Below are 25,152 nucleotides of genomic sequence, written 5' to 3'. Positions count from 1 at the left end.
ATGCCTACATATCGAATCGGTCATCGGACCCAACTTCCGACTTCATCCATACCGTAGGGTCTTTGAGGTTGGCGCGGTGCGCTCAACCCGGGGAGTCGACCCAACGAAGCATACACCTCCCCTATATAAGCTATTTGTCCGATTCCCACACCTGTGTAGCTTGCACCTCCGATCAGGACATCGACCCCAACTTCCGAACTCGACTAAAAAGACCGCACCAGCACCTTGGTGTGCACCTTGCAACGCACAGTGCCAACATTCGCCTTCCTGCACATGGCAGGTCATCGGACCCAAATTCCGACCTCATGAGCATACCTACTAATCGAATCGGTCATCGGACCCAACTTCCGACTTCATCCATACCGTAGGGTCTTTGAGGTTGGCGCGGTGCGCTCAACCTGGGGAGTCGACCCATCGAAGCATACACCTCCCCTATATAAGCTATTTGTCCGATTCCGACACCTGTGTAGTTTGCACCTCCGCTCAGGACATCGACCCCAACTTCCGAACTCGCCTGCAACGACCGAACCAGCGCCTTGGTGCGCACCAAAAGTGCGCACTTTTGGAGGGCACTTTTGTGCGCTCCAAAGGTGCGCACTTTTGGAGGGCACTTTTGTGCGCTCCAAAGGTGCGCACTTTTGGAGGGCACTTTTTGGAGGGCACTTTTGTGCGCTCCAAAGGTGCGCACTTTTGGAGGGCACTTTTTGGAGGGCACTTTTCTGCGCTCCAAAGGTGCGCACTTTTGGAGGGCACTTTTTGGAGGGCACTTTTCTGCGCTCCAAAGGTGCGCACTTTTGGAGGGCACTTTTTGGAGGGCACTTTTCTGCGCTCCAAAGGTGCGCACTTTTGGAGGGCACTTTTTGGAGGGCACTTTTCTGCGCTCCAAAGGTGCGCACTTTTGGAGGGCACTTTTGTGCACTCCAAAGGTGCACACTTTTGGAGGGCACTTTTTGGAGGGCACTTTTCTGCACTCCAAAGGTGCGCACTTTTGGAGGGCACTTTTTGGAGGGCACTTTTGTGCGCTCCAAAGGTGCGCACTTTTGGAGGGCACTTTTTGGAGGGCACTTTTGTGCGCTCCAAAGGTGCGCACTTTTGGAGGGCACTTTTGTGCACTCCAAAGGTGCGCACTTTTGGAGGGCACTTTTCCTGCGCTCCAAAGGTGCACACCTAGGTGAGCACCTTCGACCACACCTTGTAGCACACCAAACTCTGACTTTCGACTTCATCCGCAATGCAGGGTCTTTGAGGTTGGCGCAATGCGCACAACCAGGGGAGTCGACCCATCAAACCCAACACCTCCCCTATATAAGCTATTTGTCTGATTCTCATACATGCGTAGCCTGCAGGAGCAATTAGGACATCGACCCCAACTTTCGGCTTCTAAACGAAAACAAGGTCTTTGAGGTTGGTGTAATGCGAACAACTAGGGGAGTCAACCCATCAAACCCAACACCTCCCCTATATAAGCTATTTGTCTGATTCTCATACATGTGTAGTCTACAGGAGCAATTAGGACATCGACCCCAACTTTTGACTTCTTAACGAAAACAAGGTCTTTGAGGTTGACGTAATGCGCACAACCAGGGGAGTCGACCCATCAAACCCAACACCTCCCCTATATAAGCTATTTGTCCGATTCTCATACATGTGTAGCCTACAGGAGCCATTAGGACATTGACCCCAACTTTTGACTTCTTAACGAAAACAAGGTCTTTGAGGTTGGCGTAATGCGCACAACCAAGGGAGTTGACCCATCAAACCCAACACCTCCCCTATATAAGCTATTTGTCTGATTCTCATACATGTGTAGCCTGCAACAACGATTAGGACATCCACCCCAACTTCTGAATTCGTCTGCGTTGACCGCACCAAAGGTGCACGCCTTGGTGCTCACCAAAATCCGACTTCCGACTTCTTCTGCTATGCGGGGTCTTTGAGGTTGGCGCAGTGCGCACAACCAGGGGAGTCAACCCACCGAATGCAACACCTCCCCTATATAAGCTATTTGTCTGATTCTCATACATGCGTAGACTGCAGCAATGATTAGGACATCCACCCCAACTTTTGACTTCTTAAACAAGACAGGGTCTTTGAAGTTGGTGCAGTGCACACAACCAGGGGAGTCGACCCATCAAACGCAACACCTCCCCTATATAAAGCTATTTGTCCGATTCTCATACGTGTAGTCTGCAGCAGCGATTAGGACATCGACCCCAACTTCCGAATTCGTTTGCATTGACCGCACCAAAGGTGCACGCCTTGGTGTGCACCTTGGAGTGCACTTTGGTGCTCACCTCGGTGCACACTTTGGTGTGCACCTCGGTGTGCACCAAAGGTGCGCACCTTGGAGCGCACCAAAGGTGTACACTTTGGAGCGCACCACATAGGGTCTTTGAGAGGTTGGCGCAGTGCGCACACCAAGGTGGGTGTTGAGGTGCGTGCCGAGGTGGGTGGGTGCTAGGGTGCGCTCCATGGTGGGTGCCAGGGTGGGTGCGTGCTAGGGTGGATTCCAAAGAGGGTCATAGGGTGGGTGCCAAGGTGGGTTGGTGATATAGTGGGTTCAAAGGTGGGTACTAGGGTGGGTTCCAAGGTGGGTCACAAGTTGGGTGCCAGGATGCGTGGGTGTTAGGTTGGGTGCCAAGGTGGGCTCCTGCGTGGGTGGGTGCTAGGGTGGGTTTCAAGGTGGACGCGAGGGCGGGTGCCAAGGTGGGTAACAAGTTGGGTGTTAGGATGGGTGAGTGCTAGAGTGGGTGCCAAGGTGGGTGGGTGCTAAGGTGGATGCCAAGGTGGTTCACAGGGTGGGTGGGTTCTAGGGTGAGTTCCAAGGTGGGTCACAGGTTTAGTGCTAGGGTGCGTGTCAAGGCGGGTGTCGAGGTGCCTGGGTGCTAGGGTGTGGATGCCAATGTGGGTCATAGGGTGGGTACTAGGGTGGGCTACAATGTGGGTGCCAAGGTGGGTAACATGCTCGGTTGGTTCTAAATTGGGTGTCAGGGTGGGTGTGCACCCACCTTGCCCGAGGTGGGTGCCAAGGTGCCAGTGTGGGTGGGTGCTAAGGTGGATGCCAAGGTGGGTGAGAAGGTGGGTGATAGGTTGAGTGGTAGGATGGGTGGGTGCCAAGATGGGTCACAGGGTGGGTGCAAGGGTGGGTAGGTGCTAGGGTTGGTGTCAGGGTGGGTGGGTGCTAGGTTGGGTTCCAAGGTGGGTGCGAGGGTGAGTGTCAAGGTGGGTCACAGGTTAGGTGCTAGGATGGGTGAGTGCTAGGGTGCAAAGGTGCCAGGGTGGGTGCTAGGATGGGTCGATGCTAGGGTGAGTGGCAAGGTGGGTCCACAAGTGTCAAGGTGGGTGCCGAGGTGGGTGCCAACTTGGGTTCCAAGGTGGGTGCCAAGTGGGCGACTGCTATGGTGGATGCCAAGGTGGGTCACGGGGTGGGTGCCAAGTTGCTAGGTTGTGTTCCAAGGTGGGTGCCAACGTGGCTGCTAGGGTGCGTGGGTTAAAGGGTGTGTCACAACGTGGGTGCCAGGATGGGTGCGCACCCACACTGGCCAAGACGGGTGCAAGGTTGGGTTCCAAGCCCGGTCACAGGCTGGGTGCTAGGATGGGTGGGTGCCAAGGTGGGCACCAGGGTGGGTGCACCCACCCTGGCCAAGGTGGGTCACGGGGTGGGTCCTAGGGTGGGTAACAGGGTGGGTACTAAGGTGCGTGCCAAGGTGGGTCATGGGGTGGGTGCCAAGGTGGGCACCAGGGTGGGTGTGCACCAACCCTAGCCAGGGTAGGTCACGGGGTGGTTGTCGGGGTGGGCGTCAAGGAGCCAAGGTGGGTGGCAAGTAGCCAAGTTGCGTGCCAAGGTGGGTGTCGGGGTGGGTGCCAAGGATCCAAGGTGGGTGCCAAGGAACCAAGGTGGGTGTCTGGGTGGGTGCCGAGGTGGGAGCCAGGGTGGGTCCCAAGGTGAGTGCAAAGGTGGGTGCCAGGGTCAAGGTGAGTGCCAATGTGGGTTCCAAGGTGCCAGGGTCAGGGTGAGTGCCAATGTGGGTTCAAAGGTGCTAAGTTGGGTGCGAGGTTGGGTGCGAGGGTGGGTGGGTGCCAAGGTGTGCTAGGTGGAAGCCCGGGTGGGTCGGCATCCCATGGGTATCGAGTTGGGTGCCTGATGGGTGCTTCTTGTCAAGTTTTAGTCGTCGGGACTCATTTCGAGCCTTAGAGGTCGTTTCTTGTCCGGTTGCCCTGTCTTCGACCTGGGAACCCAATTTTGGTCCTCGGGTCCCATTTTTTTTTGTCTCGCATCCCACTTTTGGCCTGTGGCCTTTTCGGGGTCGATTCTCGTTTTGGGCATCAGAGCATGTTTCTTCTCCTAAAACCCAATATTTGTTTATTAAGTCTCGGAACACATTTTTGTTCTCGTGGACCCATCATGGGTCTTGGAACGCATTTGTGGTCCTTGGGTCCCATTTTGCATCCCGAAACTTGTGTTTTGGTGCTTGATCCCTATTTTGGGTGCCCACCTTGCACCAAGTGCGCACCCGGGGCAAACCGAGCGCCTTGGTGCACCGGGGCAAGATCGAGCGTGCACCCGAGGCGCCCCGAACATGCACCAAGGTGCACTCGGCCCACATGTGAGCGCAGGTCGTTGCGCCCGAGGTGGTGTGTGGGCACCGCGTTGCAGACGCGACACTGCACGCACACGACGCCCCGTCCAGGTGCACGCACGTAGGCCGGGCCGGGTGCACACCCGACGCCCTAGCAAGGTGCGCGCACCCGGGCAGGGCTCACACTTGGCGAACGGGGCGCACTTCGCGAGGGAGGGTGTGCACCTCGACGGGGGTGGGTGGCCGGGGTGGATTCGCACGTGGGTCGCGGTTTGCTAAGTACACACTGCGACAAGCTCATAACGGGTGCGATCATACCAGCGTTAGTGCACCGGATCCCATCAGAACTCCGCAGTTAAGCGCGCTTGGGCCGGAGTAGTACTAGGATGGGTGACCTCCCGGGAAGTCCCGGTGTTGCACCCTTTCTTAGTTTTTCGCCGGGCGTCGCAATGCTATTTGAATAAACCTTTTGCCCGTTTGCGTTCTCGTCGGGGCCGGGCCGGGCCGGGGTGCGCTGCCCGCACTACCGCGCGCGCGGGGGCGACACCGAGCGCGCACCCGAGGCGCCCCGAGCACACAGGCCACGGTGCAACCCGGGCGTTGTGCGCGCACCCCGGTGCGCCCGAGGTGCTGCGCGCGCACCCAGGTGAAATCGGTGTGCACCTCGGCCAGTGCGCGCTCGGTCGAGTCGCGCACGTTGGCCAAGGTGCACGGTGATGTTTCTTACTCTAAGGTTCCGCACCAGACGCCCGGGACAGGTGAGCGAAGCTGGGCGGGGCCGGGTGCGCGGCCGGGGCAGGTGCACGCAGCTGGAGAGAGCTTTGGAGCACACCAGAGGTGCGCACCTTGGAGCACACTTCGGAGCGCACCAATGATGCGCTCCATTCAAAAGTTTCCTGAAAAGGCAAAAAAAGTTGAGATTATAGAATTTCCCACTTGAGAGATTGTAAAAAAAAAAAATTTAAAATGAAGGAAACGCGGGTGCCAAGGTGTGCGCGCCCGGGTGCGCAGCCCAGCCAAGGTGTGCGCACCAAGGCGCCCACCCTGGCGAAGGTGCACGCAAGGTGCGCACCCGAGGCAAACCGGACAATTAACCCAACTTTCGACTTCGCGCGCACCTGCGCACCTTGGAGCGCACTTCGGAGCGCTCCTTGGTGCGCACCAATCTTGGGCACCTCGGAGTGCACCATGGCGCCCACCAAGGTGCGCACCCGGGGCAAACCGAGCTCCGACTTCGTGCGCACCTTGGAGCGCACGAAAGGTGCGCACCATGGCGCCCACCAAGGTGCGCAGCCCAGCCAAGGCGTGCGCATCAAGGTGCGCACCCTGGCGAAGGTGCGCACCCGGGGCAAACCGAGCTCCGACTTCGTGCGCACCTTGGAGCGCACAAAGGGTGCGCAACCCAGCCAAGGTGTGCGCACCCCGGGCAAACCGAGCTCCGAATCGTGCGCACCTTGGAGCACACTTCGGAGCCCTCCTTGGTGCGCACCGATGTTGCGCACCTCGGAGCGCACCCGGGGAAAACAATGCAATTAACCCGACTTTCGACTTCGTGGGCACCTCGGAGCGCTCTCGGGTTCGCACCTCGGAGCACACCGAGGTGCGCACCTTTGATGCGCTGCCTTCACCAATTTCCAGAAAAGGCAAGAAAACATTGAGAAGGTGTGCGCACCGAGGTGCCCACCCTGGCGAAGGTGCACGCGAGGTGCGCACCCGGGGCAAACCGGGCTCCGACTTCGTGCACGCCATGCTGCGCACCTTGGAGGGCCATGGTGCGCACCTTGGAGCACACTTCGGAGCGCTCAATGGTGCCCAACCCAGCCAAGGTGCCCACCGCGGCGAAGGTGCACGCGAGGTGCGCACCCGGGGCAAACCGGGCTCCGACTTCGTGCACGCCGCACCTTGGAGCACACTTCGGAGCGCTCCTTGGTGCGCACCAGGGCGCGCAACCCAGCCGAGGTGCCCACCCCGGCGAAGGTGCACGCGGGGTGCGCACCCGAGGCAAACCGGGCTCCGACTTCGTGCACGCCATGGTGCCCACCGCGGCGAAGGTGCACGCGAGGTGCGCACCCGGGGCAAACCGGGCTCCGACTTCGTGCACGCCGCACCTTGGAGCACACTTCGGAGCGCTCCTTGGTGCGCACCAGGGCGCGCAACCCAGCCGAGGTGCCCACCCCGGCGAAGGTGCACGCGAGGTGCGCACCCGGGGCAAACCGGGCTCCGACTTCGTGCACGCCATGGTGCCCACCGCGGCGAAGGTGCACGCGAGGTGCGCACCCGGGGCAAACCGGGCTCCGACTTCGTGCACGCCGCACCTTGGAGCACACTTCGGAGCGCTCCTTGGTGCGCACCATGGTGCCCACCAGGGCGCGCAACCCCGCCGAAGGTGCACGCGAGGTGCGCACCCGGGGCAAACCGGGCTCCGACTTCGTGCACGCCGCACCTTGGAGCACACTTCGGAGCGCTCCTTGGTGCGCACCAGGGCGCGCAACCCCGCCGAAGGTGCACGCGAGGTGCGCACCCGGGGCAAACCGGGCTCCGACTTCGTGCACGCCATGGTGCGCACCAGGGTGCCCACCGCGGCGAAGGTGCGCACCCGGGGCAAACCGGGCTCCGACTTCGTGCACGCCGCACCTTGGAGCACACTTCGGAGCGCTCCTTGGTGCGCACCAGGGCGCGCAACCCAGCCGAGGTGCCCACCCCGGCGAAGGTGCACGCGAGGTGCGCACCCGGGGCAAACCGGGCTCCGACTTCGTGCACGCCATGGTGCCCACCGCGGCGAAGGTGCGCACCCGGGGCAAACCGGGCTAGGACTTCGTCCACGCCGCACCTTGGAGCACACTTCGGAGCGCTCCTTGGTGCGCACCATGGTGCCCACCAGGCCGCGCAACCCAGCCAAGGTGTGCGCACCAAGGTGCACGCGAGGTGCGCACCCGGGGCAAACCGGGGTCCGGCTTCGTGCACGCCGCACCTTGGAGCACACATCGGGGCGCTCCCGGGTTCGCACCGGCGTTGCGCACCGTGGTGGGCACCTCGGAGCGCACCGTGGTGGGCACCTCGGAGCACACCAAGGTGGGCAGCGAGGTGCGCACCTTTGATGCGATGCCTTCACTAATTTCCATAAAAGGCAAAAGAAAACGAGATTTTAAAATTTCCGTTTTGAAAGATAGTGAGAAAAAGGGAATGCTGGTGCCATCTTGAGCCCGCCCTGGTGCGCAGCCCAGCCAAGGTGTGCGCACCAAGGTGCCCACCCTGGCGAAGGTGCGCGCCCGGGCAATTAACCCAACTTCCAACTTCGCGCGCGCCAGGGTGGGAGCGCACCCAACAACCGGGCCTGGGAAGAGCCAATGCGAGAAACCCCACCAAACGCTCTGACAAAAAAAGAGGGGGCGCTCCAGTAACCCCGCTTCGGAGCGCACCCTGGGCAAACCCAGCGAGGGTGCCCACCCCGGCCAAGGTGCAGGCGAGGTGCGCACCCGGGGCAAACCGGGCTCCGACAACGTGCACGCCGCACCTTGGAGCACACTTCGTAGCGCTCCCGGGTGCGCACCTCAGAGCACACCAAGGTGGGCAGCGAGGTGCGCACCTTTGATGCGCTGCCTTCACTAATTTCCAGAAAAGGCAAAAAAAAGAGGAGATTTTAAAATTTCCGTTTTGAAAGATAGTGAAAAAAACGGAACGCGGGTGCCATCTTGAGCCCGCCCGGGTGCACAGCCCAGGTAAGGTGCCCACCCTGGCAAAGGTGCGCACCCGGGCAATTAACCCTACTTCCGACTTCGTGCGCGCCAGGGTGGCAACCGGGCCTGGGAAGAGCCAATGCGAGAAACCCCACCAAACGCTCCGACAAAAAAAGAGGCGGCGCTCCAATAACCCCGCTTCGGAGCGCAGCCGGGGCAAACCCAGCCAAGGTGCCCACCCCGACGAAGGTGCACGCGAGGTGCGCACCCGGGGCAAACCGGGCTCCGACAACGTGCACGCAGCACCTTGGAGCACACTTCGAAGCACTCCCGGGTGCCCACCGGCGTTGCGCACCGTGGTGGGCAGCGAGGTGCGCACCTTTGATGCGCTGCCTTCACTAATTTCCAGAAAAGGCAAAAAAAAATGAGATTTTAAAATTTCCGTTTTGAAAGATAGTGAAAAAAACGGAACGCGGGTGCCATCTTGAGCCCGCCCTGGTGCGCAGCCCAGGCAAGGCATGCGCACCAAGGTGCCCACCCGCGGTGCACGCCCGGGGCAAACCGGGCTCCGACTTCGTGCAGGCCGCACCTTGGAGCACACTTCGGAGCGCTCCTTGGTGCGCACCATGGTGCCCACCAGGGCGCACCCGGGGCAAACCGGGCTCCGACTTCGTGCACGCCGCACCTTGGAGCACACATCGGAGCGCTCCCAGGTTCGCACCAGCGTTGCGCACCTTTGATGCGCTGCCTTCACTAATTTCCAGAAAAGGCAAAAAAAAACGATATTTTAAAATTTCCGTTCTGAAAGATAGTGAAAAAAACGGAACGCGGGTGCCATCTTGAGCCCTTCCTGGTGCGCAGCCCAGGCAAGTTGTGCGCACCAAGGTGCCCACCCTGGCGGAGGTGCGCGCCCGGGGCAAACCGGGCTCCGACTTCGTGCACTGCATGGTGCCCACCAAGGCGCGCAACCCAGCCAAGGTGCCCACCGCAGCGAAGGTGCACGCGAGGTGCGCACCCGAGGTGCACACCCGGGGCAAACCGAGCTCCGACTTCGTGCACGCCGCACCTTGGAGCACACTTCAGAGCGCTCCTTGGTGCGCACCAGGGCGCGCAACCCAGCCAAGGTGCTCACCCCGGCGAAGGTGCACGCGAGGTGCGCACCCGGGGCAAGCCGGGCTCGGACTTCGTGCACGCCGCACCTTGGAGCACACATCGGAGCGCTCCCGGGTTCGCACCAGCATTGCGCACCTTTGATGCGCTGCCTTCACTAATTTCCAGAAAAGGCAAAAAAAAAAAAAAAACGAGATTTTAAAATTTCCGTTTTGAAAGATAGTGAAAAAAACGGAACGCGGGTGCCATCTTGAGCCCGCCCTGGTGTGCAGCCCAGGCAAGTTGTGCGCACCAAGGCACCCACCCTGGCCAAGGTGGGTCACGGGGTGGGTCCTAGGGTGGGTAACGGGGTGGGTACTAAGGTGCGTGCCAAGGTGGGTCATGGGGTGGGTGCCAAGGTGGGCACCAGGGTGGGTGTGCACCAACCCTAGCCAGGGTAGGTCACGGGGTGGTTGTCGGGGTGGGCGTCAAGGAGCCAAGGTGGGTGGCAAGTAGCCAAGTTGCGTGCCAAGGTGGGTGTCGGGGTGGGTGCCAAGGATCCAAGGTGGGTGCCAAGGAACCAAGGTGGGTGTCTGGGTGGGTGCCGAGGTGGGAGCCAGGGTGGGTCCCAAGGTGAGTGCAAAGGTGGGTGCCAGGGTCAAGGTGAGTGCCAATGTGGGTTCCAAGGTGCCAGGGTCAGGGTGAGTGCCAATGTGGGTTCAAAGGTGCTAAGTTGGGTGCGAGGTTGGGTGCGAGGGTGGGTGGGTGCCAAGGTGTGCTAGGTGGAAGCCCGGGTGGGTCGGCATCCCATGGGTGTCGAGTTGGGTGCCTGATGGGTGCTTCTTGTCAAGTTTTAGTCGTCGGGACTCATTTCGAGCCTTAGAGGTCGTTTCTTGTCCGGTTGCCCTGTCTTCGACCTGGGAACCCAATTTTGGTCCTCGGGTCCCATTTTTTTTTGTCTCGCATCCCACTTTTGGCCTGTGGCCTTTTCGGGGTCGATTCTCGTTTTGGGCATCAGAGCATGTTTCTTCTCCTAAAACCCAATATTTGTTTATTAAGTCTCGGAACACATTTTTGTTCTCGTGGACCCATCATGGGTCTTGGAACGCATTTGTGGTCCTTGGGTCCCATTTTGCATCCCGAAACTTGTGTTTTGGTGCTTGATCCCTATTTTGGGTGCCCACCTTGCACCAAGTGCGCACCCGGGGCAAACCGAGCGCCTTGGTGCACCGGGGCAAGATCGAGCGTGCACCCGAGGCGCCCCGAACATGCACCAAGGTGCACTCGGCCCACATGTGAGCGCAGGTCGTTGCGCCCGAGGTGGTGTGTGGGCACCGCGTTGCAGACGGGACACTGCACGCACACGACGCCCCGTCCAGGTGCACGCACGTAGGCCGGGCCGGGTGCACACCCGACGCCCTAGCAAGGTGCGCGCACCCGGGCAGGGCTCACACTTGGCGAACGGGGCGCACTTCGCGAGGGAGGGTGTGCACCTCGACGGGGGTGGGTGGCCGGGGTGGATTCGCACGTGGGTCGCGGTTTGCTAAGTACACACTGCGACAAGCTCATAACGGGTGCGATCATACCAGCGTTAGTGCACCGGATCCCATCAGAACTCCGCAGTTAAGCGCGCTTGGGCCGGAGTAGTACTGGGATGGGTGACCTCCCGGGAAGTCCCGGTGTTGCACCCTTTTTTAGTTTTTCGCCGGGCGTCGCAATGCTATTTGAATAAACCTTTTGCCCGTTTGCGTTCTCGTCGGGGCCGGGCCGGGCCGGGGTGCGCTGCCCGCACTACCGCGCGCGCGGGGGGCGACACCGAGCGCGCACCCGAGGCGCCCCGAGCACACAGGCCACGGTGCAACCCGGGCGTTGTGCGCGCACCCCGGTGCGCCCGAGGTGCTGCGCGCGCACCCAGGTGAAATCGGTGTGCACCTCGGCCAGTGCGCGCTCGGTCGAGTCGCGCACGTTGGCCAAGGTGCACGGTGATGTTTCTTACTCTAAGGTTCCGCACCAGACGCCCGGGACAGGTGAGCGAAGCTGGGCGGGGCCGGGTGCGCGGCCGGGGCAGGTGCACGCAGCTGGAGAGAGCTTTGGAGCACACCAGAGGTGCGCACCTTGGAGCACACTTCGGAGCGCACCAATGATGCGCTCCATTCAAAAGTTTCCTGAAAAGGCAAAAAAAGTTGAGATTATAGAATTTCCCACTTGAGAGATTGTAAAAAAAAAAAATTTAAAATGAAGGAAACGCGGGTGCCAAGGTGTGCGCGCCCGGGTGCGCAGCCCAGCCAAGGTGTGCGCACCAAGGCGCCCACCCTGGCGAAGGTGCACGCAAGGTGCGCACCCGAGGCAAACCGGACAATTAACCCAACTTTCGACTTCGCGCGCACCTGCGCACCTTGGAGCGCACTTCGGAGCGCTCCTTGGTGCGCACCAATCTTGGGCACCTCGGAGTGCACCATGGCGCCCACCAAGGTGCGCACCCGGGGCAAACCGAGCTCCGACTTCGTGCGCACCTTGGAGCGCACGAAAGGTGCGCACCATGGCGCCCACCAAGGTGCGCAGCCCAGCCAAGGCGTGCGCATCAAGGTGCGCACCCTGGCGAAGGTGCGCACCCGGGGCAAACCGAGCTCCGACTTCGTGCGCACCTTGGAGCGCACAAAGGGTGCGCAACCCAGCCAAGGTGTGCGCACCCCGGGCAAACCGAGCTCCGAATCGTGCGCACCTTGGAGCACACTTCGGAGCCCTCCTTGGTGCGCACCGATGTTGCGCACCTCGGAGCGCACCCGGGGAAAACAATGCAATTAACCCGACTTTCGACTTCGTGGGCACCTCGGAGCGCTCTCGGGTTCGCACCTCGGAGCACACCGAGGTGCGCACCTTTGATGCGCTGCCTTCACCAATTTCCAGAAAAGGCAAGAAAACATTGAGAAGGTGTGCGCACCGAGGTGCCCACCCTGGCGAAGGTGCACGCGAGGTGCGCACCCGGGGCAAACCGGGCTCCGACTTCGTGCACGCCATGCTGCGCACCTTGGAGGGCCATGGTGCGCACCTTGGAGCACACTTCGGAGCGCTCAATGGTGCCCAACCCAGCCAAGGTGCCCACCGCGGCGAAGGTGCACGCGAGGTGCGCACCCGGGGCAAACCGGGCTCCGACTTCGTGCACGCCGCACCTTGGAGCACACTTCGGAGCGCTCCTTGGTGCGCACCAGGGCGCGCAACCCAGCCGAGGTGCCCACCCCGGCGAAGGTGCACGCGGGGTGCGCACCCGGGGCAAACCGGGCTCCGACTTCGTGCACGCCATGGTGCCCACCGCGGCGAAGGTGCACGCGAGGTGCGCACCCGGGGCAAACCGGGCTCCGACTTCGTGCACGCCGCACCTTGGAGCACACTTCGGAGCGCTCCTTGGTGCGCACCAGGGCGCGCAACCCAGCCGAGGTGCCCACCCCGGCGAAGGTGCACGCGAGGTGCGCACCCGGGGCAAACCGGGCTCCGACTTCGTGCACGCCATGGTGCCCACCGCGGCGAAGGTGCACGCGAGGTGCGCACCCGGGGCAAACCGGGCTCCGACTTCGTGCACGCCGCACCTTGGAGCACACTTCGGAGCGCTCCTTGGTGCGCACCATGGTGCCCACCAGGGCGCGCAACCCCGCCGAAGGTGCACGCGAGGTGCGCACCCGGGGCAAACCGGGCTCCGACTTCGTGCACGCCGCACCTTGGAGCACACTTCGGAGCGCTCCTTGGTGCGCACCAGGGCGCGCAACCCCGCCGAAGGTGCACGCGAGGTGCGCACCCGGGGCAAACCGGGCTCCGACTTCGTGCACGCCATGGTGCGCACCAGGGTGCCCACCGCGGCGAAGGTGCGCACCCGGGGCAAACCGGGCTCCGACTTCGTGCACGCCGCACCTTGGAGCACACTTCGGAGCGCTCCTTGGTGCGCACCAGGGCGCGCAACCCAGCCGAGGTGCCCACCCCGGCGAAGGTGCACGCGAGGTGCGCACCCGGGGCAAACCGGGCTCCGACTTCGTGCACGCCATGGTGCCCACCGCGGCGAAGGTGCGCACCCGGGGCAAACCGGGCTAGGACTTCGTGCACGCCGCACCTTGGAGCACACTTCGGAGCGCTCCTTGGTGCGCACCATGGTGCCCACCAGGCCGCGCAACCCAGCCAAGGTGTGCGCACCAAGGTGCACGCGAGGTGCGCACCCGGGGCAAACCGGGGTCCGGCTTCGTGCACGCCGCACCTTGGAGCACACATCGGGGCGCTCCCGGGTTCGCACCGGCGTTGCGCACCGTGGTGGGCACCTCGGAGCGCACCGTGGTGGGCACCTCGGAGCACACCAAGGTGGGCAGCGAGGTGCGCACCTTTGATGCGATGCCTTCACTAATTTCCATAAAAGGCAAAAAAAAACGAGATTTTAAAATTTCCGTTTTGAAAGATAGTGAGAAAAAGGGAATGCTGGTGCCATCTTGAGCCCGCCCTGGTGCGCAGCCCAGCCAAGGTGTGCGCACCAAGGTGCCCACCCTGGCGAAGGTGCGCGCCCGGGCAATTAACCCAACTTCCAACTTCGCGCGCGCCAGGGTGGGAGCGCACCCAACAACCGGGCCTGGGAAGAGCCAATGCGAGAAACCCCACCAAACGCTCTGACAAAAAAAGAGGGGGCGCTCCAGTAACCCCGCTTCGGAGCGCACCCTGGGCAAACCCAGCGAGGGTGCCCACCCCGGCCAAGGTGCAGGCGAGGTGCGCACCCGGGGCAAACCGGGCTCCGACAACGTGCACGCCGCACCTTGGAGCACACTTCGTAGCGCTCCCGGGTGCGCACCTCAGAGCACACCAAGGTGGGCAGCGAGGTGCGCACCTTTGATGCGCTGCCTTCACTAATTTCCAGAAAAGGCAAAAAAAAGAGGAGATTTTAAAATTTCCGTTTTGAAAGATAGTGAAAAAAACGGAACGCGGGTGCCATCTTGAGCCCGCCCTGGTGCACAGCCCAGGTAAGGTGCCCACCCTGGCAAAGGTGCGCACCCGGGCAATTAACCCTACTTCCGACTTCGTGCGCGCCAGGGTGGCAACCGGGCCTGGGAAGAGCCAATGCGAGAAACCCCACCAAACGCTCCGACAAAAAAAGAGGCGGCGCTCCAATAACCCCGCTTCGGAGCGCAGCCGGGGCAAACCCAGCCAAGGTGCCCACCCCGACGAAGGTGCACGCGAGGTGCGCACCCGGGGCAAACCGGGCTCCGACAACGTGCACGCAGCACCTTGGAGCACACTTCGAAGCACTCCCGGGTGCCCACCGGCGTTGCGCACCGTGGTGGGCAGCGAGGTGCGCACCTTTGATGCGCTGCCTTCACTAATTTCCAGAAAAGGCAAAAAAAAATGAGATTTTAAAATTTCCGTTTTGAAAGATAGTGAAAAAAACGGAACGCGGGTGCCATCTTGAGCCCGCCCTGGTGCGCAGCCCAGGCAAGGCATGCGCACCAAGGTGCCCACCCGCGGTGCACGCCCGGGGCAAACCGGGCTCCGACTTCGTGCAGGCCGCACCTTGGAGCACACTTCGGAGCGCTCCTTGGTGCGCACCATGGTGCCCACCAGGGCGCACCCGGGGCAAACCGGGCTCCGACTTCGTGCACGCCGCACCTTGGAGCACACATCGGAGCGCTCCCAGGTTCGCACCAGCGTTGCGCACCTTTGATGCGCTGCCTTCACTAATTTCCAGAAAAGGCAAAAAAAAACGATATTTTAAAATTTCCGTTCTGAAAGATAGTGAAAAAAACGGAACGCGGGTGCCATCTTGAGCCCTTCCTGGTGCGCAGCCCAGGCAAGTTGTGCGCACCAAGGTGCCCACCCTGGCGGAGGTGCGCGCCCGGGGCAAACCGGGCTCCGACTTCGTGCACTGCATGGTGCCCACCAAGGCGCGCAACCCAGCCAAGGTGCCCACCGCAGCGAAGGTGCACGCGAGGTGCGCACCCGAGGTGCACACCCGGGGCAAACCGAGCTCCGACTTCGTGCACGCCGCACCTTGGAGCACACTTCAGAGCGCTCCTTGGTGCGCACCAGGGCGCGCAACCCAGCCAAGGTGCTCACCCCGGCGAAGGTGCACGCGAGGTGCGCACCCGGGGCAAGCCGGGCTCGGACTTCGTGCACGCCGCACCTTGGAGCACACATCGGAGCGCTCCCGGGTTCGCACCAGCATTGCGCACCTTTGATGCGCTGCCTTCACTAATTTCCAGAAAAGGCAAAAAAAAAAAAAAAACGAGATTTTAAAATTTCCGTTTTGAAAGATAGTGAAAAAAACGGAACGCGGGTGCCATCTTGAGCCCGCCCTGGTGTGCAGCCCAGGCAAGTTGTGCGCACCAAGGCACCCACCCTGGCCAAGGTGGGTCACGGGGTGGGTCCTAGGGTGGGTAACGGGGTGGGTACTAAGGTGCGTGCCAAGGTGGGTCATGGGGTGGGTGCCAAGGTGGGCACCAGGGTGGGTGTGCACCAACCCTAGCCAGGGTAGGTCACGGGGTGGTTGTCGGGGTGGGCGTCAAGGAGCCAAGGTGGGTGGCAAGTAGCCAAGTTGCGTGCCAAGGTGGGTGTCGGGGTGGGTGCCAAGGATCCAAGGTGGGTGCCAAGGAACCAAGGTGGGTGTCTGGGTGGGTGCCGAGGTGGGAGCCAGGGTGGGTCCCAAGGTGAGTGCAAAGGTGGGTGCCAGGGTCAAGGTGAGTGCCAATGTGGGTTCCAAGGTGCCAGGGTCAGGGTGAGTGCCAATGTGGGTTCAAAGGTGCTAAGTTGGGTGCGAGGTTGGGTGCGAGGGTGGGTGGGTGCCAAGGTGTGCTAGGTGGAAGCCCGGGTGGGTCGGCATCCCATGGGTGTCGAGTTGGGTGCCTGATGGGTGCTTCTTGTCAAGTTTTAGTCGTCGGGACTCATTTCGAGCCTTAGAGGTCGTTTCTTGTCCGGTTGCCCTGTCTTCGACCTGGGAACCCAATTTTGGTCCTCGGGTCCCATTTTTTTTTGTCTCGCATCCCACTTTTGGCCTGTGGCCTTTTCGAGGTCGATTCTCGTTTTGGGCATCAGAGCATGTTTCTTCTCCTAAAACCCAATATTTGTTTATTAAGTCTCGGAACACATTTTTGTTCTCGTGGACCCATCATGGGTCTTGGAACGCATTTGTGGTCCTTGGGTCCCATTTTGCATCCCGAAACTTGTGTTTTGGTGCTTGATCCCTATTTTGGGTGCCCACCTTGCACCAAGTGCGCACCCGGGGCAAACCGAGCGCCTTGGTGCACCGGGGCAAGATCGAGCGTGCACCCGAGGCGCCCCGAACATGCACCAAGGTGCACTCGGCCCACATGTGAGCGCAGGTCGTTGCGCCCGAGGTGGTGTGTGGGCACCGCGTTGCAGACGGGACACTGCACGCACACGACGCCCCGTCCAGGTGCACGCACGTAGGCCGGGCCGGGTGCACACCCGACGCCCTAGCAAGGTGCGCGCACCCGGGCAGGGCTCACACTTGGCGAACGGGGCGCACTTCGCGAGGGAGGGTGTGCACCTCGACGGGGGTGGGTGGCCGGGGTGGATTCGCACGTGGGTCGCGGTTTGCTAAGTACACACTGCGACAAGCTCATAACGGGTGCGATCATACCAGCGTTAGTGCACCGGATCCCATCAGAACTCCGCAGTTAAGCGCGCTTGGGCCGGAGTAGTACTGGGATGGGTGACCTCCCGGGAAGTCCCGGTGTTGCACCCTTTTTTAGTTTTTCGCCGGGCGTCGCAATGCTATTTGAATAAACCTTTTGCCCGTTTGCGTTCTCGTCGGGGCCGGGCCGGGCCGGGGTGCGCTGCCCGCACTACCGCGCGCGCGGGGGCGACACCGAGCGCGCACCCGAGGCGCCCCGAGCACACAGGCCACGGTGCAACCCGGGCGTTGTGCGCGCACCCCGGTGCGCCCGAGGTGCTGCGCGCGCACCCAGGTGAAATCGGTGTGCACCTCGGCCAGTGCGCGCTCGGTCGAGTCGCGCACGTTGGCCAAGGTGCACGGTGATGTTTCTTACTCTAAGGTTCCGCACCAGACGCCCGGGACAGGTGAGCGAAGCTGGGCGGGGCCGGGTGCGCGGCCGGGGCAGGTGCACGCAGCTGGAGAGAGCTTTGGAGCACACCAGAGGTGCGCACCTTGGAGCACACTTCGGAGCGCACCAATGATGCGCTCCATTCAAAAGTTTCCTGAAAAGGCAAAAAAAGTTGAGATTATAGAATTTCCCACTTGAGAGATTGTAAAAAAAAAAAATTTAAAATGAAGGAAACGCGGGTGCCAAGGTGTGCGCGCCCGGGTGCGCAGCCCAGCCAAGGTGTGCGCACCAAGGCGCCCACCCTGGCGAAGGTGCACGCAAGGTGCGCACCCGAGGCAAACCGGACAATTAACCCAACTTTCGACTTCGCGCGCACCTGCGCACCTTGGAGCGCACTTCGGAGCGCTCCTTGGTGCGCACCAATCTTGGGCACCTCGGAGTGCACCATGGCGCCCACCAAGGTGCGCACCCGGGGCAAACCGAGCTCCGACTTCGTGCGCACCTTGGAGCGCACGAAAGGTGCGCACCATGGCGCCCACCAAGGTGCGCAGCCCAGCCAAGGCGTGCGCATCAAGGTGCGCACCCTGGCGAAGGTGCGCACCCGGGGCAAACCGAGCTCCGACTTCGTGCGCACCTTGGAGCGCACAAAGGGTGCGCAACCCAGCCAAGGTGTGCGCACCCCGGGCAAACCGAGCTCCGAATCGTGCGCACCTTGGAGCACACTTCGGAGCCCTCCTTGGTGCGCACCGATGTTGCGCACCTCAGAGCGCACCCGGGGAAAACAATGCAATTAACCCGACTTTCGACTTCGTGGGCACCTCGGAGCGCTCTCGGGTTCGCACCTCGGAGCACACCGAGGTGCGCACCTTTGATGCGCTGCCTTCACCAATTTCCAGAAAAGGCAAGAAAACATTGAGAAGGTGTGCGCACCGAGGTGCCCACCCTGGCGAAGGTGCACGCGAGGTGCGCACCCGGGGCAAACCGGGCTCCGACTTCGTGCACGCCATGCTGCGCACCTTGGAGGGCCATGGTGCGCACCTTGGAGCACACTTCGGAGCGCTCAATGGTGCCCAACCCAGCCAAGGTGCCCACCGCGGCGAAGGTGCACGCGAGGTGCGCACCCGGGGCAAACCGGGCTCCGACTTCGTGCACGCCGCACCTTGGAGCACACTTCGGAGCGCTCCTTGGTGCGCACCAGGGCGCGCAACCCAGCCGAGGTGCCCACCCCGGCGAAGGTGCACGCGGGGTGCGCACCCGGGGCAAACCGGGCTCCGACTTCGTGCACGCCATGGTGCCCACCGCGGCGAAGGTGCACGCGAGGTGCGCACCCGGGGCAAACCGGGCTCCGACTTCGTGCACGCCGCACCTTGGAGCACACTTCGGAGCGCTCCTTGGTGCGCACCAGGGCGCGCAACCCAGCCGAGGTGCCCACCCCGGCGAAGGTGCACGCGAGGTGCGCACCCGGGGCAAACCGGGCTCCGACTTCGTGCACGCCATGGTGCCCACCGCGGCGAAGGTGCACGCGAGGTGCGCACCCGGGGCAAACCGGGCTCCGACTTCGTGCACGCCGCACCTTGGAGCACACTTCGGAGCGCTCCTTGGTGCGCACCATGGTGCCCACCAGGGCGCGCAACCCCGCCGAAGGTGCACGCGAGGTGCGCACCCGGGGCAAACCGGGCTCCGACTTCGTGCACGCCGCACCTTGGAGCACACTTCGGAGCGCTCCTTGGTGCGCACCAGGGCGCGCAACCCCGCCGAAGGTGCACGCGAGGTGCGCACCCGGGGCAAACCGGGCTCCGACTTCGTGCACGCCATGGTGCGCACCAGGGTGCCCACCGCGGCGAAGGTGCGCACCCGGGGCAAACCGGGCTCCGACTTCGTGCACGCCGCACCTTGGAGCACACTTCGGAGCGCTCCTTGGTGCGCACCAGGGCGCGCAACCCAGCCGAGGTGCCCACCCCGGCGAAGGTGCACGCGAGGTGCGCACCCGGGGCAAACCGGGCTCCGACTTCGTGCACGCCATGGTGCCCACCGCGGCGAAGGTGCGCACCCGGGGCAAACCGGGCTAGGACTTCGTGCACGCCGCACCTTGGAGCACACTTCGGAGCGCTCCTTGGTGCGCACCATGGTGCCCACCAGGCCGCGCAACCCAGCCAAGGTGTGCGCACCAAGGTGCACGCGAGGTGCGCACCCGGGGCAAACCGGGGTCCGGCTTCGTGCACGCCGCACCTTGGAGCACACATCGGGGCGCTCCCGGGTTCGCACCGGCGTTGCGCACCGTGGTGGGCACCTCGGAGCGCACCGTGGTGGGCACCTCGGAGCACACCAAGGTGGGCAGCGAGGTGCGCACCTTTGATGCGATGCCTTCACTAATTTCCATAAAAGGCAAAAAAAAACGAGATTTTAAAATTTCCGTTTTGAAAGATAGTGAGAAAAAGGGAATGCTGGTGCCATCTTGAGCCCGCCCTGGTGCGCAGCCCAGCCAAGGTGTGCGCACCAAGGTGCCCACCCTGGCGAAGGTGCGCGCCCGGGCAATTAACCCAACTTCCAACTTCGCGCGCGCCAGGGTGGGAGCGCACCCAACAACCGGGCCTGGGAAGAGCCAATGCGAGAAACCCCACCAAACGCTCTGACAAAAAAAGAGGGGGCGCTCCAGTAACCCCGCTTCGGAGCGCACCCTGGGCAAACCCAGCGAGGGTGCCCACCCCGGCCAAGGTGCAGGCGAGGTGCGCACCCGGGGCAAACCGGGCTCCGACAACGTGCACGCCGCACCTTGGAGCACACTTCGTAGCGCTCCCGGGTGCGCACCTCAGAGCACACCAAGGTGGGCAGCGAGGTGCGCACCTTTGATGCGCTGCCTTCACTAATTTCCAGAAAAGGCAAAAAAAAGAGGAGATTTTAAAATTTCCGTTTTGAAAGATAGTGAAAAAAACGGAACGCGGGTGCCATCTTGAGCCCGCCCTGGTGCACAGCCCAGGTAAGGTGCCCACCCTGGCAAAGGTGCGCACCCGGGCAATTAACCCTACTTCCGACTTCGTGCGCGCCAGGGTGGCAACCGGGCCTGGGAAGAGCCAATGCGAGAAACCCCACCAAACGCTCCGACAAAAAAAGAGGCGGCGCTCCAATAACCCCGCTTCGGAGCGCAGCCGGGGCAAACCCAGCCAAGGTGCCCACCCCGACGAAGGTGCACGCGAGGTGCGCACCCGGGGCAAACCGGGCTCCGACAACGTGCACGCAGCACCTTGGAGCACACTTCGAAGCACTCCCGGGTGCCCACCGGCGTTGCGCACCGTGGTGGGCAGCGAGGTGCGCACCTTTGATGCGCTGCCTTCACTAATTTCCAGAAAAGGCAAAAAAAAATGAGATTTTAAAATTTCCGTTTTGAAAGATAGTGAAAAAAACGGAACGCGGGTGCCATCTTGAGCCCGCCCTGGTGCGCAGCCCAGGCAAGGCATGCGCACCAAGGTGCCCACCCGCGGTGCACGCCCGGGGCAAACCGGGCTCCGACTTCGTGCAGGCCGCACCTTGGAGCACACTTCGGAGCGCTCCTTGGTGCGCACCATGGTGCCCACCAGGGCGCACCCGGGGCAAACCGGGCTCCGACTTCGTGCACGCCGCACCTTGGAGCACACATCGGAGCGCTCCCAGGTTCGCACCAGCGTTGCGCACCTTTGATGCGCTGCCTTCACTAATTTCCAGAAAAGGCAAAAAAAAACGATATTTTAAAATTTCCGTTCTGAAAGATAGTGAAAAAAACGGAACGCGGGTGCCATCTTGAGCCCTTCCTGGTGCGCAGCCCAGGCAAGTTGTGCGCACCAAGGTGCCCACCCTGGCGGAGGTGCGCGCCCGGGGCAAACCGGGCTCCGACTTCGTGCACTGCATGGTGCCCACCAAGGCGCGCAACCCAGCCAAGGTGCCCACCGCAGCGAAGGTGCACGCGAGGTGCGCACCCGAGGTGCACACCCGGGGCAAACCGAGCTCCGACTTCGTGCACGCCGCACCTTGGAGCACACTTCAGAGCGCTCCTTGGTGCGCACCAGGGCGCGCAACCCAGCCAAGGTGCTCACCCCGGCGAAGGTGCACGCGAGGTGCGCACCCGGGGCAAGCCGGGCTCGGACTTCGTGCACGCCGCACCTTGGAGCACACATCGGAGCGCTCCCGGGTTCGCACCAGCATTGCGCACCTTTGATGCGCTGCCTTCACTAATTTCCAGAAAAGGCAAAAAAAAAAAAAAAACGAGATTTTAAAATTTCCGTTTTGAAAGATAGTGAAAAAAACGGAACGCGGGTGCCATCTTGAGCCCGCCCTGGTGTGCAGCCCAGGCAAGTTGTGCGCACCAAGGCACCCACCCTGGCCAAGGTGGGTCACGGGGTGGGTCCTAGGGTGGGTAACGGGGTGGGTACTAAGGTGCGTGCCAAGGTGGGTCATGGGGTGGGTGCCAAGGTGGGCACCAGGGTGGGTGTGCACCAACCCTAGCCAGGGTAGGTCACGGGGTGGTTGTCGGGGTGGGCGTCAAGGAGCCAAGGTGGGTGGCAAGTAGCCAAGTTGCGTGCCAAGGTGGGTGTCGGGGTGGGTGCCAAGGATCCAAGGTGGGTGCCAAGGAACCAAGGTGGGTGTCTGGGTGGGTGCCGAGGTGGGAGCCAGGGTGGGTCCCAAGGTGAGTGCAAAGGTGGGTGCCAGGGTCAAGGTGAGTGCCAATGTGGGTTCCAAGGTGCCAGGGTCAGGGTGAGTGCCAATGTGGGTTCAAAGGTGCTAAGTTGGGTGCGAGGTTGGGTGCGAGGGTGGGTGGGTGCCAAGGTGTGCTAGGTGGAAGCCCGGGTGGGTCGGCATCCCATGGGTGTCGAGTTGGGTGCCTGATGGGTGCTTCTTGTCAAGTTTTAGTCGTCGGGACTCATTTCGAGCCTTAGAGGTCGTTTCTTGTCCGGTTGCCCTGTCTTCGACCTGGGAACCCAATTTTGGTCCTCGGGTCCCATTTTTTTTTGTCTCGCATCCCACTTTTGGCCTGTGGCCTTTTCGGGGTCGATTCTCGTTTTGGGCATCAGAGCATGTTTCTTCTCCTAAAACCCAATATTTGTTTATTAAGTCTCGGAACACATTTTTGTTCTCGTGGACCCATCATGGGTCTTGGAACGCATTTGTGGTCCTTGGGTCCCATTTTGCATCCCGAAACTTGTGTTTTGGTGCTTGATCCCTATTTTGGGTGCCCACCTTGCACCAAGTGCGCACCCGGGGCAAACCGAGCGCCTTGGTGCACCGGGGCAAGATCGAGCGTGCACCCGAGGCGCCCCGAACATGCACCAAGGTGCACTCGGCCCACATGTGAGCGCAGGTCGTTGCGCCCGAGGTGGTGTGTGGGCACCGCGTTGCAGACGGGACACTGCACGCACACGACGCCCCGTCCAGGTGCACGCACGTAGGCCGGGCCGGGTGCACACCCGACGCCCTAGCAAGGTGCGCGCACCCGGGCAGGGCTCACACTTGGCGAACGGGGCGCACTTCGCGAGGGAGGGTGTGCACCTCGACGGGGGTGGGTGGCCGGGGTGGATTCGCACGTGGGTCGCGGTTTGCTAAGTACACACTGCGACAAGCTCATAACGGGTGCGATCATACCAGCGTTAGTGCACCGGATCCCATCAGAACTCCGCAGTTAAGCGCGCTTGGGCCGGAGTAGTACTGGGATGGGTGACCTCCCGGGAAGTCCCGGTGTTGCACCCTTTTTTAGTTTTTCGCCGGGCGTCGCAATGCTATTTGAATAAACCTTTTGCCCGTTTGCGTTCTCGTCGGGGCCGGGCCGGGCCGGGGTGCGCTGCCCGCACTACCGCGCGCGCGGGGGGCGACACCGAGCGCGCACCCGAGGCGCCCCGAGCACACAGGCCACGGTGCAACCCGGGCGTTGTGCGCGCACCCCGGTGCGCCCGAGGTGCTGCGCGCGCACCCAGGTGAAATCGGTGTGCACCTCGGCCAGTGCGCGCTCGGTCGAGTCGCGCACGTTGGCCAAGGTGCACGGTGATGTTTCTTACTCTAAGGTTCCGCACCAGACGCCCGGGACAGGTGAGCGAAGCTGGGCGGGGCCGGGTGCGCGGCCGGGGCAGGTGCACGCAGCTGGAGAGAGCTTTGGAGCACACCAGAGGTGCGCACCTTGGAGCACACTTCGGAGCGCACCAATGATGCGCTCCATTCAAAAGTTTCCTGAAAAGGCAAAAAAAGTTGAGATTATAGAATTTCCCACTTGAGAGATTGTAAAAAAAAAAAATTTAAAATGAAGGAAACGCGGGTGCCAAGGTGTGCGCGCCCGGGTGCGCAGCCCAGCCAAGGTGTGCGCACCAAGGCGCCCACCCTGGCGAAGGTGCACGCAAGGTGCGCACCCGAGGCAAACCGGACAATTAACCCAACTTTCGACTTCGCGCGCACCTGCGCACCTTGGAGCGCACTTCGGAGCGCTCCTTGGTGCGCACCAATCTTGGGCACCTCGGAGTGCACCATGGCGCCCACCAAGGTGCGCACCCGGGGCAAACCGAGCTCCGACTTCGTGCGCACCTTGGAGCGCACGAAAGGTGCGCACCATGGCGCCCACCAAGGTGCGCAGCCCAGCCAAGGCGTGCGCATCAAGGTGCGCACCCTGGCGAAGGTGCGCACCCGGGGCAAACCGAGCTCCGACTTCGTGCGCACCTTGGAGCGCACAAAGGGTGCGCAACCCAGCCAAGGTGTGCGCACCCCGGGCAAACCGAGCTCCGAATCGTGCGCACCTTGGAGCACACTTCGGAGCCCTCCTTGGTGCGCACCGATGTTGCGCACCTCGGAGCGCACCCGGGGAAAACAATGCAATTAACCCGACTTTCGACTTCGTGGGCACCTCGGAGCGCTCTCGGGTTCGCACCTCGGAGCACACCGAGGTGCGCACCTTTGATGCGCTGCCTTCACCAATTTCCAGAAAAGGCAAGAAAACATTGAGAAGGTGTGCGCACCGAGGTGCCCACCCTGGCGAAGGTGCACGCGAGGTGCGCACCCGGGGCAAACCGGGCTCCGACTTCGTGCACGCCATGCTGCGCACCTTGGAGGGCCATGGTGCGCACCTTGGAGCACACTTCGGAGCGCTCAATGGTGCCCAACCCAGCCAAGGTGCCCACCGCGGCGAAGGTGCACGCGAGGTGCGCACCCGGGGCAAACCGGGCTCCGACTTCGTGCACGCCGCACCTTGGAGCACACTTCGGAGCGCTCCTTGGTGCGCACCAGGGCGCGCAACCCAGCCGAGGTGCCCACCCCGGCGAAGGTGCACGCGGGGTGCGCACCCGGGGCAAACCGGGCTCCGACTTCGTGCACGCCATGGTGCCCACCGCGGCGAAGGTGCACGCGAGGTGCGCACCCGGGGCAAACCGGGCTCCGACTTCGTGCACGCCGCACCTTGGAGCACACTTCGGAGCGCTCCTTGGTGCGCACCAGGGCGCGCAACCCAGCCGAGGTGCCCACCCCGGCGAAGGTGCACGCGAGGTGCGCACCCGGGGCAAACCGGGCTCCGACTTCGTGCACGCCATGGTGCCCACCGCGGCGAAGGTGCACGCGAGGTGCGCACCCGGGGCAAACCGGGCTCCGACTTCGTGCACGCCGCACCTTGGAGCACACTTCGGAGCGCTCCTTGGTGCGCACCATGGTGCCCACCAGGGCGCGCAACCCCACCAAACGCTCGGACAAAAAAAGAGGGGCCGCTCCAATAACCCCACTTCGGAGCGCACCAGAAACCCCACTGGACGCTTGGGCAAAAAA

At 62.4% G+C, this 25,152-nt stretch overlaps 4 non-coding genes across 4 annotated transcripts; all 4 read left to right on the top strand.

Moving 5' to 3' along the window:
- The first annotated feature begins 4,884 nt into the window (after positions 1-4,884).
- LOC131869910 (5S ribosomal RNA) lies at positions 4,885-5,003 on the top strand. The gene has a single exon (XR_009368279.1). It is a non-coding gene; the product is annotated as a 5S ribosomal RNA (ribosomal RNA).
- Positions 5,004-10,918: 5,915 nt separating this feature from the next.
- LOC131869916 (5S ribosomal RNA) lies at positions 10,919-11,037 on the top strand. Its single transcript, XR_009368284.1, has one exon. It is a non-coding gene; the product is annotated as a 5S ribosomal RNA (ribosomal RNA).
- Positions 11,038-16,953: 5,916 nt separating this feature from the next.
- On the top strand, positions 16,954-17,072 carry LOC131869915 (5S ribosomal RNA). The gene has a single exon (XR_009368283.1). It is a non-coding gene; the product is annotated as a 5S ribosomal RNA (ribosomal RNA).
- A 5,915-nt stretch (positions 17,073-22,987) lies between these two features.
- LOC131869914 (5S ribosomal RNA) lies at positions 22,988-23,106 on the top strand. The gene has a single exon (XR_009368282.1). It is a non-coding gene; the product is annotated as a 5S ribosomal RNA (ribosomal RNA).
- The last annotated feature ends 2,046 nt before the right edge of the window (positions 23,107-25,152 follow it).

The sequence above is a fragment of the Cryptomeria japonica genome, unplaced genomic scaffold (assembly GCF_030272615.1).
Source record: "Cryptomeria japonica unplaced genomic scaffold, Sugi_1.0 HiC_scaffold_273, whole genome shotgun sequence".
Classification (NCBI taxonomy): Eukaryota; Viridiplantae; Streptophyta; class Pinopsida; order Cupressales; family Cupressaceae; genus Cryptomeria; species Cryptomeria japonica.
Note: the sequence above shows the minus strand (reverse complement) of the source record. Positions and strands in the feature narration are given on the sequence as shown.